Raw genomic sequence first — 11725 nt, forward strand, 5'->3', positions numbered from 1 at the left:
AGCTACGTCTGCAAAAAAAAAAAAAAAGAAAGAGAAAAGGCAGCGAGTTGCTTTTGTGACCTTCACATAATTGCAGCAGGTCAAGAAAACTGCCCTTCGTTTACCCCATTCTCGTTTATCCCAGAGCTCAGTGTGTTTTTAGCAGTGCTTCCTAGACATATAATTGTACTAGTCTATCCAATGTCTATACTAGTCTTGTACGAAATTCATCAAGTGGAGCAGAAATCAAACCACTGGGCCAAAGTCAGATTGGAGGATTTGCTGTACTGTAATTATAGGGGAGCACCTGTGTGGAGGGCATGCTTATCCTGCTTGATATTCTGGAGACAGTTAAAATTCTACTCAGCTGAGATATCTTTCTGCTGCTTTTACCAAATGCCACTTAGTGCATGTCACCAGAAGAAAACTCTTTATTTGCCCAGGAAATATCCAGATGCAAATTAACAACATTGTGTGGGAGCCCATTCTATTATTATGGCATGGGAAGCATTTGTATTCGGTTTAGGATTCCAGACTGCCACCATTTTCAGGTGAGATTCAACCACATACTGACAAATTCAGGTTGCAGAACTAAACTGGTTTTGTGCTGTTGTCCAACCAAATCGTGTGTCCCCCCCACAAAAAACCCCACCCACTTCAGACTTTTTGTGAGAAGTGACAGGAAAATGAACTAGAAATTGTGGGATACTGTTTGATGCAACATCATCTAACTTCCCCAAAATAAAATAATCACGAATGCATGATAGCCAACATTTATCTAACCTCCCTACATTCAACAAATAAATCAGGATGAATGCTTAATAAACAGGTCACCTGGAAGCGACCTTAACCATGCATAACAGACTGTTTATATATGAAAAGAAATCTAATTATATGACATTTCATTGAAATGTGAAGAAAGATGGCACTCTGATCCTACACATTTTTTGTTTGTACGTATTTTTAACAACATAGCATATTGTTATGAGTTTGAGGCGAGTCTGGACTCCCCTTCTAAGTCCTGGAGCTCCCTTATAATTCCAGGGTGCCAGACACTGAATTTAGAATGTTAAAATACAAGCAGAGGGGCAGGCTGGTAATAGCCCACTAAAGATGAGTTGTCAGAAAGACAAAGGGAGTAGAGTTTTAGAGTTGGATGGAGAGTTTTTGTTTTCAGAATTGCAGTTGGCATGTGAGAAATAGTTGTGGTAGGTTAAATGCAGCAGCCATGCACCTAAAAGACCAGGTCTGCAGCCTGGGAGTCATTTTGGATTCACGGCTGTCCATGGAGGTGCAGGTCAATTCTGCGTCCAGGGCAGCTGTTTACCAGCTCCATCTGGTATGCAGGCTGAGACCCTACCTGCCTACAGACTGTCTCGCCAGAGTGGGGCATACCCTGGTTAGCTCCTGCTTGGACTACTGCAGTGCGCTCTACGTGGGGCTACCTTTGAAGGTGACTCAGAAACTACAACTAATCCAGAATGCAGCAGCTAGACTGGTGACTGGGAGTGGCCGCCGGGACCATATAACACCGGTCCTAAAGGATCTTCACTGGCTCCCAGTACATTTCCGAGCACAATTAAAAGTGTTGGTGCTGGCCTTTAAAGCCCTAAATGGCCATGGCCCAGTATACCTGAAGGAGCATCTCCACCCCCATCACTCAGCTTGGACTCTGAGGGTCTTCTGCTGGTTCCTTCACTGTGAGAAGCAAAGTTACAGGGAACCAGGCAGGGGCCTTCTTGGTAGTGGTGCCCTCCCTGTGGAACACCCTCCCTTCAGATGTCAAGGAGATAAAGAATTACACAACTTTTAGAAAACATCTGAAGGTAGCCCTGTATCGGGAGGTTTTTAATGTTTGATGCTTTTATTGTGTTTTTAAATTTGCTGTAAGCCGCCCAGAGTGGCTGGGGAAACCCAGCCAGATGTGCGGGGTGTAAACAATAAAATTATATTATTATTATTATTATTATTATTATTATTATTATTATTACTAGCAAGCTGGAGCAGAAGGCCAGAGGGTCATGGTTGATTTCTGCTGGCATCCAAGACTGAGGCCATGGGAAAAGCAAGAATCTCATGAGGTGTATTATTGTGAACCCTTCCAGCATAGGCTCAGGTTGTATAAATGTGTAAATAAACCATATATCATAAAGACACCACCGTCTCTACTGTGCCTCATTTCCAAAAGGAAACATTAACCTGGAACCCCTGGAATCTTGCTGTGCTCAGGGATTGGGGTGGAAGCTACACCTACAGAACTGCTAAGCGTTTAGAAGCTGGCAAAGCGAAATTTTAGAACAGGGATGCAATTACTGGATTCCAACTTCAGGAAATGTTTTGTGCTTTTAGGAAACTAATGCATTTTACAAGCTTTATGGGGTGGATAATGAAATGCCCAACAAATGGTAGAAGCATGTATATGGGCAACAGCCATACTTAATTTCCATTCCCTTCTTGCTTTTCTACATTTCTAGGTCTTGAGTTTTTGTCCTTGTCTACTGCCCCATCTGCACCCTTCCCTCAAACCTCTACCTGCTTGAAATGTGCTCTAGAAATGGGAAGTCTTAAGCATAATAAGCCAATGGTGTTGGTTGTTGTGGCGCTTGCCCTCCTAGGTGTGTGACATCATACTGGGTTCATAAGGAAAGGGTTAACCAATTGTAAAATGACTAACCAATGGGAACCCAAGGGGAGGAGTTAGAGTTAGAGTTAGGGTGGTTGAGAAGTCAGTCTGGTGTTAGAGAAGAGACAGAGAGGATAAGTCTGTGGGTTGGGCTAGTCTGATGTGAGAGAGTGAGAGAATCTGTTAAGAGGAGTCAAACAGTTGAGATAATCAGTCAGAAGGTATTAGGAAGGTATAGGCTGGTAAAGAAACTAAAGTTAAGATACTGACAGGAATATTATCTGAGAAACCATAAACTTGTTAATGTTTATAAAATAAACTTGTTTATTTGGTTCAATTTTAACAACTGTCTGGATTCAGTGTGTACCCGAGAGTAACGGGTTGGTGGCAGCGGGGAAGCAAGCACAGTGGTGGCACAGGGATCAATAGACCGTTAAACGTCCGGAGACCCTGTGTGATCACCACAGGTTTTTTTTGTATTTGCTACCAGACGTAGAAACGTGTCCCTTTCACCCCCAAACCCTTCACTGCCACTCAGTTGTGTTTTCAGAGCGAACTGGACCGGTTACTGTTGCTCAAATCAGATTGCCCACTTATTTCTTTTTTGCAATTTGCTTCAAGCCATTTGAATTTAGCGTCACATGAGTGCCAAACAGATATTATAGGTGATGCTGGCAATACATGACTGGATCTTCCAGCTTCCTTTTTTAACTCCAGAGCTGTCTGGGACTGCTAATTTGATCAAACAACAATTTAACCTTTTCCCTTACTATTTATTACTGTTGCCCAATGGTCGTTTGTTTTCCCCTGTCCCCAAAACCTATTAGCTTCTCAGAGGTAAAGAGACAGTAGTTATGTGTATTGTACTCGACCTTTCCCCACAGTAGAGCTAACAGCAGCTATGGGGGGCGATTTGAATAGGAAAATGGCATGATGGAAATATGTTCACCCCTCCCTCCCCCCACACATCAACACCGCTTCCTGATTAAATCTGTAGCCTCAGACAGCTGCTTTGAAGTGAAAAAGAAAAAGATGTTGTGAGATCCAATCCCATGGCTGCACTTGGCACACATTAAAAGAGACCTGATTTGACGCAACTCCAGAAAAAATGCATTATGAGATCTGCAGTTGGGAGGTATTCAAGAGAAAGCTGCCCATTTAAAAGTGGCCTCTTTGAATTTGAGAGGTATTTTAAGCTTGCAGATCTTCAGTTTAATTAATTATTTTCAATGTCCACTGAGAGGAACCAATTAACTTTGGGAACAAAAGAAACTGCAATGTGTATCTGTATAAAATCAGTAAGTGTGGGAGGAAATTAAATATAAGGAAAATAAAATAAATGCACATTTGGCACAGCCAAGGTTTTAAATGTGTTTAATTCGGCATGAGAGATTGACCGGAGCTCAAGGTCAAGTTTAGGTTTGGGATGCCTTGGTGTTGTGGCCCGCCAGATGTTGTGGGACTCCAACTCCCATCAGCCCCAGGAGTCAAGGATGATGGAAGTTGTAGCCCAACAACATCTGGAGGGCCACAGCTTCCACATTCCTTGTTAGGGTTTGCACTATGAAATCTATGCTGAGCCTTGAACTCAACTACTAATACTTACCCTCAGCACCCCATCTGTGCTATTGGGAGAACAATACTGGCCTGTCTTAAAGATTATTTTGAGGCTCAACACTTTGAGATCTTAGGAAAATCACTGTATGTGGGTCCCATTATATTAAAAACCTTCTATTCAGGAGTAAGGGACGTGGGTGGCGCTGTGGGTTAAACCACAGAGCCTAGGGCTTGCCGATCAGAAGGTCGGTGGTTTGAATCCCCACAATGGGGTGAGCTCCCGTTGCTCGGTTCCTGCTCCTGCCAACCTTGCAGTTTGAAAGCACATCAAAGTGCAAGTAGATAAATAGGTACCGCTCCGGTGGGAAGGTAAACGGCGTTTCCGTGCGCTGCTCTGGTTCGCCATGCTTAGTCATGTTGGCCACATGACCCGGAAGCTGTACGCCGACTCCCTCAGTCAATAAAGCGAGATGAGTGCTGCAACCCCAGAGTCGGCCACGACCTAATGGACTGGACCTAATGGTCAGGGGTCCCTTTACCTTTACCTTTATTCAGGAGTAGCCTTGCTAAAGCCATAGATTCTTCTTGACACCAAATGGATTTTAACTCTTTAACATTTACCAAACTGACCTGGAATACCTAACCTTGCTGCAGGAGATACATTGGAAATAAGATAGAAATCCTTAACATGAAGGGTGCCACTCCAGAAGTGACTCAGAGAATGGTCTTGAGCGGCGCATAAAGATCAACTGCTGATGCTGAATTGGTCCCACGCTGAATTGTGAATCAGCAACATGAGCAGAGGTGCCAATTTGAATAAAATATTGAGGGGGGAACCCCCCGGTAAACTCAGCCCCAAATAATTAATCACATGATGCGGTGCACATACCCTATTTGAAAGCCAGTGCCTATCTACTTTGTGGGAGGCCCTCAAATATTTTATAGAGGAGGCTGAAGACCCCTCGGCCCCTTGAAGTTGGCTCCTATGAACATGAGACATGGGGCGTTGCCAAATTGGTCTATAGCCAGTTAGTATAAAGAGGTATGTTTGACTTCCCCACACAGCCTTCTTCCCTGTATGTAATCCCACCTGTGTATGCTGATTCCTGGATGATGCAAGACTGCAATTGGAACACAGCCCTACTTAAATTGCAGCTTGACTCCTGAGTGTTTCATGTGGGGCTTCCATATATCGCAACATCTTACGTCAGAGAGGGGAAACTTTTCAGTCTGAGGGCCACATTCCCTTACAGGCAACCTTCTGGGGTCCACATGCCAATGGTGGGCATGGCCAGAGACAAAAGTAGGCAGGGCAACAGATGTAAATTTTCACTTTCTACTGTAGGATAGTTTCTACACCCACACCCTTTATATTCTCCATCTAGGCTATATTCTCTGCAGAGGCTGCAGTATGGTTTGCAGAATCTGCTGCGATGAATAGGAGATATTTCCAGACAATGGTTATTAGCACTTCTGTTCTACATTTGCCTGCTAGTAAACTTTATAAATAGTATTCTCTTCACATTTATGTATTTATTTCCAATATTCACAGATCGCTTTTCACCAGAGTTGGCCACAAAATGTTTTACACAACGATCAGTAGACCAACAAAAGAACACGGGGTTTAAAACAAATGAAAGCCTCAGGTAAAAAGTTATTAACAGGCATAATACATTAAAAGCCTTATGGAATAGAAAAAGTCTTTGTCAAGCAGCAGCAGTTCAGCTGGGATGGGGCCTGACTGACCACACATCAAAGTGTGTTGTATGGCTCCTGCTGTCATAAATGCAACCTGAAGCAAAGAGGAAAGGCACAAAGACTAAGGGAGTGGTACCAGTTTTCAAAAATATTTATTGATTTCAATTATTGAAGAGCTCTCAGCTGTACAACACAAGGTTATCATCTCTGTACCCATCACTGTGCCTTTACGGCCTAGGAAAATGGGCGCAGCTATCTTGTAACATGCAGTTTAAACTCCCAAGGAATGTTACATTTCCTGTAACCTGATGTTTTGCTTAAAACAAGGTCCTGTTCATAGCTATCAGCCACTGGAACTTGCTGAACTCTGGCCACATTGCAGATCCGCCTCCCCAAAGATTCGTTCATCCTTCTCTCATCCGTACGAGTTATAATGGATTACACTAAAAATAGTTACATTAGCCAGAACAACAGTATACAGGAGTATATTCACAAAACCCTCAGACTCATTTTGCAAAATAATATCTGATTTAATATGGTGTGCTACACTGCCATAATCGCTCTGTGCTGACTGGTCCTTTCCCCCCAAATCCATTACAGTTATCCAGAAACATTTGTGGTTGGTGCCTGGCTATCATATTGTGAATTGCCAAGCCCCTTGTGTTAGCCACTAGAAATATATACCAGAAGCTTGATAAATTGTCATGGGGGAAATTTATCTTTGTGCAGTAGGCTCATTCCTTCACACACAACACTCAATCCTTCCAGACAAGCAGGGTTCAGGGACACATTTCAGCCAGGCAAAAATAGTCACAGTACAAAGCAAAGCTTGTGAGTGGTGTGGCCTGGGCAGAGTGAGTATGGCCTGAGGAACAGAAAGAGAAGCCTGCGAGATTCTCCACCCATTCTAAATGTTAGGGCTCCGGGATGGATTGGGGCAGGCGCACCAACTCCTAGGGGCCAAGGCAGTTCCTCCAAGCCCCCTCAATATCCAGAGGGCGTTTGGCTTTGCCGCCTGGTGTTGCACGTGCGATGTCAGGTCGTTGTATGACGTTGCGCATGGGCAACACCTCAGTCCCCTTAAGAAGATGGCACCTGAGGATCGGTCATTGCAAAGATAGACAATACTTTTGATAGCATTAGGGACGCGGGTGGCGCTGTGGGTTAAATCACAGAGCCTAGGACTTGCCAATCAGAAGGTCAGCGGTTTGAATCCCCGCAATGGGGTGAGCTCCCGTTGCTCGGTCCCTGCTCCTGCCAATCTAGCAGTTTGAAAGTACGTTAAAGTGCAAGTAGATAAATAGGTACCGCTCCGGCGGGAAGGTAAACGGCGTTTCCGTGTGCTGCTCTGGTTCGCCAGAAGTGGTTTAGTCATGCTGGCCACATGACCCGGATGCTGTACGTCAGCTCCCTCGGCCAATAAAGCGAGATGAGCACTGCAACCTCAGAGTTGGTCACGACTGGACCTAATGGCCAGGGGTCCCTTTACCTTTACCTTGATAGCATTACCCTCTGGCATAAAAGGAGTGAATTGCCAGTTTATGCTACTGGTCGTGTCACTACTGCACTGACTCAATAAAAGATGGAGTGGGCGGTTTGTCCCGTTTTGTTTCCTGCCATGATTTGTTTTCTTGTTTCTTGTTTCTTTTTCAAGCAGCCTGCCAACCAACGGCACGTGTTCCAAAGCACGGGAGTGAACGCTAGTCTATGCTGCCCACCTTCAATGTGATATCCTGTCACCATCATCACTTCGCCTGAGGTGTGGATGGGTTTTCATGTTTCCGTGGGGACAATCTTTCTTCGCGTTGACACTTTTGAAAATCACGTGAGACGTGTTGCTTGAGGGTGGGAACGCTGCTATGTAGAGACACAGTCTTGCCTGAGAGATTCAAATTCCATTTTCCAGAAGGCAGCCTGCTGCTGAGTTATCAGCATCATTTATTATTTTCATTGTGTTTATTGATAATTTATTTATATCTACCCCACCTTTTCCCCTGACAGGGACTCAAGGAGGCTTACAGATAAAAATAAGAACAGCTAAAAACCTAGAAGAAGAAGAAGACAATGAAACATTGATAGAATTAAAACAATATACCGTATGTACTTTTTTTTTTTTAAAAAAAAACCCTATTAAAACCATGCAAATAATTTCCATAAAAGCAGCACAACGCCAGTGCTTTCATTAAAAGCAGTCAGTTCCCGAAAGCTTATTGGAACAAGAAAGTCCTCACCTGGTGGCAGAAGGACAAGGGGAGAGCCCGTCTAACTTCTCCAGGGAGTGATTTCCAAAATCTGGGAACTGCCACTGAGAAGGCACATAGGCACTGACGCTGATTTTAAGTGAGTGTAGAGTCCCACCCGCTTCCTCCCATTTCTTTTCCACTAGCATGGTCACCTTTCCACAATAATCAGTCCTGTGCCTTTCACTGCAACCCAATGTACAGAAATTTCACCGTGTGAGGCATGCTAAGTTAGGGTCCATGCATGGTGTTAACTGTACAGTAAAACCTGAATGTCATGTGATTGCACAACCTGATGTTCCTGTTGCCAACAGACAAATAACCAACAACAAATAGAGGGACTCTTGAACTTGTTGCTTCAGTCAAGGTGCTGGATGGCTGATAGCAACTGGCTTGATCACAGGAATCAGATTTATTATGATGAGTCTCTGCCTCTGGAGTTCCAGGCCCCCAAAGAGCTGACTGGTGCGGTCATAGAAACATAGAATTGTAAAGTTGGAAGGGACCCTGAGTCCAACCCCTTGCGAAGCTGGAATCTCAACTAAAGCATCCACGACAGAGAGAGATCCAACCTCTGCTTGAAAGTCTTCAGTGAAGGAGAGTCCACAATCTCCCAAGGAAATCCGTTCCACAAAAGCCATCTGTTCGGGGAACGGAAGTACAAACGGCTGTGCTTCCATTAGGTGCTGAACGTGAGTTTCAGCCAAGTAAGCAACTTTTCTGCACCTAGGCTGGATCTAGACACATCCAAGAAGTGATTCAGTTAAATGTGTTGTAAACTTCATACAGGGAAATCCCGTTGGCAAAAGACAGGACTCCACAGCGCCATCTGATGTCACAGTGTTATAACGTAAATAAAGCGCTTTATCTTTACGAATGTAGCTGAGTCCCCAGACTAATAACAGGGTCTTCTTCCTGCTACCACCCAAATGCTGTCAATAGGTAATATAATATACTTTAAGTACATATAATAGTGATATAATAAATGCATTATGTAGTTTTGGTATGTAGTTTTTAATGATAATAAAGTCTTCGTTGATAATCATGAGTTCTAATTCACTAGATAGGCAAACCATTTGCCTGTCTAGTGAATCAGCATTCATGGTTATTAATAGCAATATCTATCCAATTAACTTTACTGAACTATTAAGGAACAACTTATGACCTCAGAAAATTGCAATCATCATAGCATCTATAAACGTTATTTGCAAGTCCTAAAATTAAGAGCAGAAATTATCAAGCACTCATCTAACTCTAACCAAATGGCCTTTGTTACAACAGTATTCAATCATCTAAGGCTCAAACAAATAACCTTCTTGAATTACCTTTCCCGTTTCTTTCATTTTGGGAACCTATCATCTAAAGATATTTGCCATGCAACCTACCTTTCTGCTGAGAGCATAAGGCAGGCATAGGCAAACTTGGCCCTCCAGCTGTTTTGGGACTACAACTCCCATGATCCCTAGCTAACAGGACCAGTGGTCAGGGATGATGGGAATTGTAGTCCCAAAACATCTGGAGGGCTGAGTTTGCCTATGCCTGGCATAAGACATTGTAGTATGCCTTATGGCTGCAGATAGAAGTTAAAAAGCACAGGAGACAACATTGCGCCTTGTGATACACCATAGTGCAAGGAACCAAAACACAGTCTTCTAATGCTACTCTATGGACACAAGATGGTAGGTATATAACAAGAACTGTAAAACAGTGCCCCAAATACCTATCTCACAGAGGCAGTCCAGGTAGATAAAGGCCTTTTGTATGCAGCTACTACCAGTGTTGACTTGGGACCTAGCCTTGTGCAGATAGGCTGGTGCTGGTGTCCATCTTGACTATGTCAATCACACACACCCTCTTGCCACAGAAGTTTGTCAGTGTCGATATCTGTTCATTGCTGCATGCATGATCCCAACCCACAATGGGAATAACACATAAAGTTTGTGGCTATAGATGGAGAGGCTCATTGCTTCATTTTCCGACCTCTAGATCTGGGCTATCGGCCATGTTAATTTAGAGTAACTGTTTAAGATGACAATATTGTACTGTTAATTAACTCCAGCAATTGGAGGTTTTGCAATATATATTTTTTTTTGGGGGGGGGGAGTTTACGCATACGTAGTTTTGAATAAATAACATGAAACACAGCAATGTGAAATTCAAATGAAAAAAGAGACTATGTTCTTAAAAAAGGGGGGGATTTAATAATAGACTCCTAAATGTAATAAAGCAAAATGTGAATCAAAAATATGACTGTAAAGAAAAAGAAAGAGTTCAATTGTTGCAAGAAACCACCGTACATAAATGAAACAAAGATCACAAATCCCCTCTTAAGTACTTTATCCACTTAACATATTTACTGCATTTTGCTGACAAAGGGAAGAAATTTGTGTAGGATCAGTATGATTCAAAACACCAAATTACACCCCACCCACCCTGATTTGTGCATTATGAAATAAGCTTTCAAAAAGGAGCTTACGCTTCCTCAAAAAGTTATAGAAGATTTTAGCACGTCGTGCAAAAGAAAGCAGCAGCCTGATTTTCCGTATGTATCTCAGACAAATGCAACCTGAAAGCAAGTTCTCTTAATAACAAAAAAGGATCAATAATTGCCAAGTCACTACGGCAAAGAGAGAGAGATCTAAGGCAGGCCTGTGGGGAGGAGGTTGTTGGGAAAAACAAAGATTTTAATCAGAGGAGAGGATCAGCAAAGATCAGAAGAGTTGCTGGAAAATAGATATTACAAAGGGGACAAGAATTTACATGCAAATACTGAGGTTTCAGAGAGACACCATGTCTTTTGTAGCTATAAAAATCTAATTTATGTTGCCTTTCTTTTTGATATCTACACCATGTTGCTGCTACTTTGGGCTCCCCCAGACAACCTGTTTATCCAGCATTCATCCTGCTCTGCTTGCACATGGTGGTTAAACTATTCCCTGTCTTTATGGAGCATTTGTTCTGATTTGTTTCCTGGGTGGGTATTTAACAAGGAGCATTCATCCTGCATCTATCCTCATTTGCTTTCAGGGTGCTTACATGCCTTCCCATTAACGATTCATTCATCCCACACTTTCTAGCGGATTTTCTGCCACCTTTCTAACTGCAAAAAGCCCACTTTTTAAAAGAGCACTTTTATGCACTTTAACATTCCGGTAAGCCCTTTAACGGGGTGAGCTCCCATTGCTCGGTCCCTGCCCCTGCCAACCTAGCAGTTCAAAAGCACATAAAAGTGCAAGTAGACAAATAGGTACCACTCGGGCGAGAAGGTAAACGGCGTTTCCGTGCACTGCTCTGGTTCACCAGAAGCGGCTTAAGTCATGCTGGCCACATGACCCGGAAGCTGTACGCCGGCTCCCTCGGCCAATAAAGCGAGATGAGCGCCGCAACCCCAGAGTCGGCCACGACTGGACCTAATGGTCAGGGGTCCCTTTACCTTTACCTTTTAAGCCCTTTAATGCCTCCCACAAAATAGTGATGACAACAATCACTACTATTACTATTATATGGTCACTGTCGCCAGGGGCGGAGGAAGGGGTTGCGGTGGGGGTGGGCTGCCCCAAGTGTCACCACTGGGGGGGGGGTGACAAAATGCTGGGCGGCACTCACAGTGGGGCCTGCAGCGTGCCCG

General features: G+C 43.6%; 1 long non-coding RNA gene across 1 annotated transcript; it reads left to right on the plus strand.

Annotated features, from left to right (window-relative positions):
• Positions 1–5727: 5727 nt before the first annotated feature.
• On the plus strand, positions 5728–7942 carry LOC308475983. Its single transcript, XR_013985609.1, has 3 exons — positions 5728–5805; positions 7515–7616; positions 7859–7942. It is a non-coding gene; the product is annotated as an uncharacterized lncRNA (long non-coding RNA).
• The last annotated feature ends 3783 nt before the right edge of the window (positions 7943–11725 follow it).

The sequence above is a fragment of the Podarcis pityusensis genome (assembly GCF_964106645.2).
Source record: "Podarcis pityusensis genome assembly, chromosome: 4".
NCBI lineage: Eukaryota > Metazoa > Chordata > Lepidosauria > Squamata > Lacertidae > Podarcis > Podarcis pityusensis.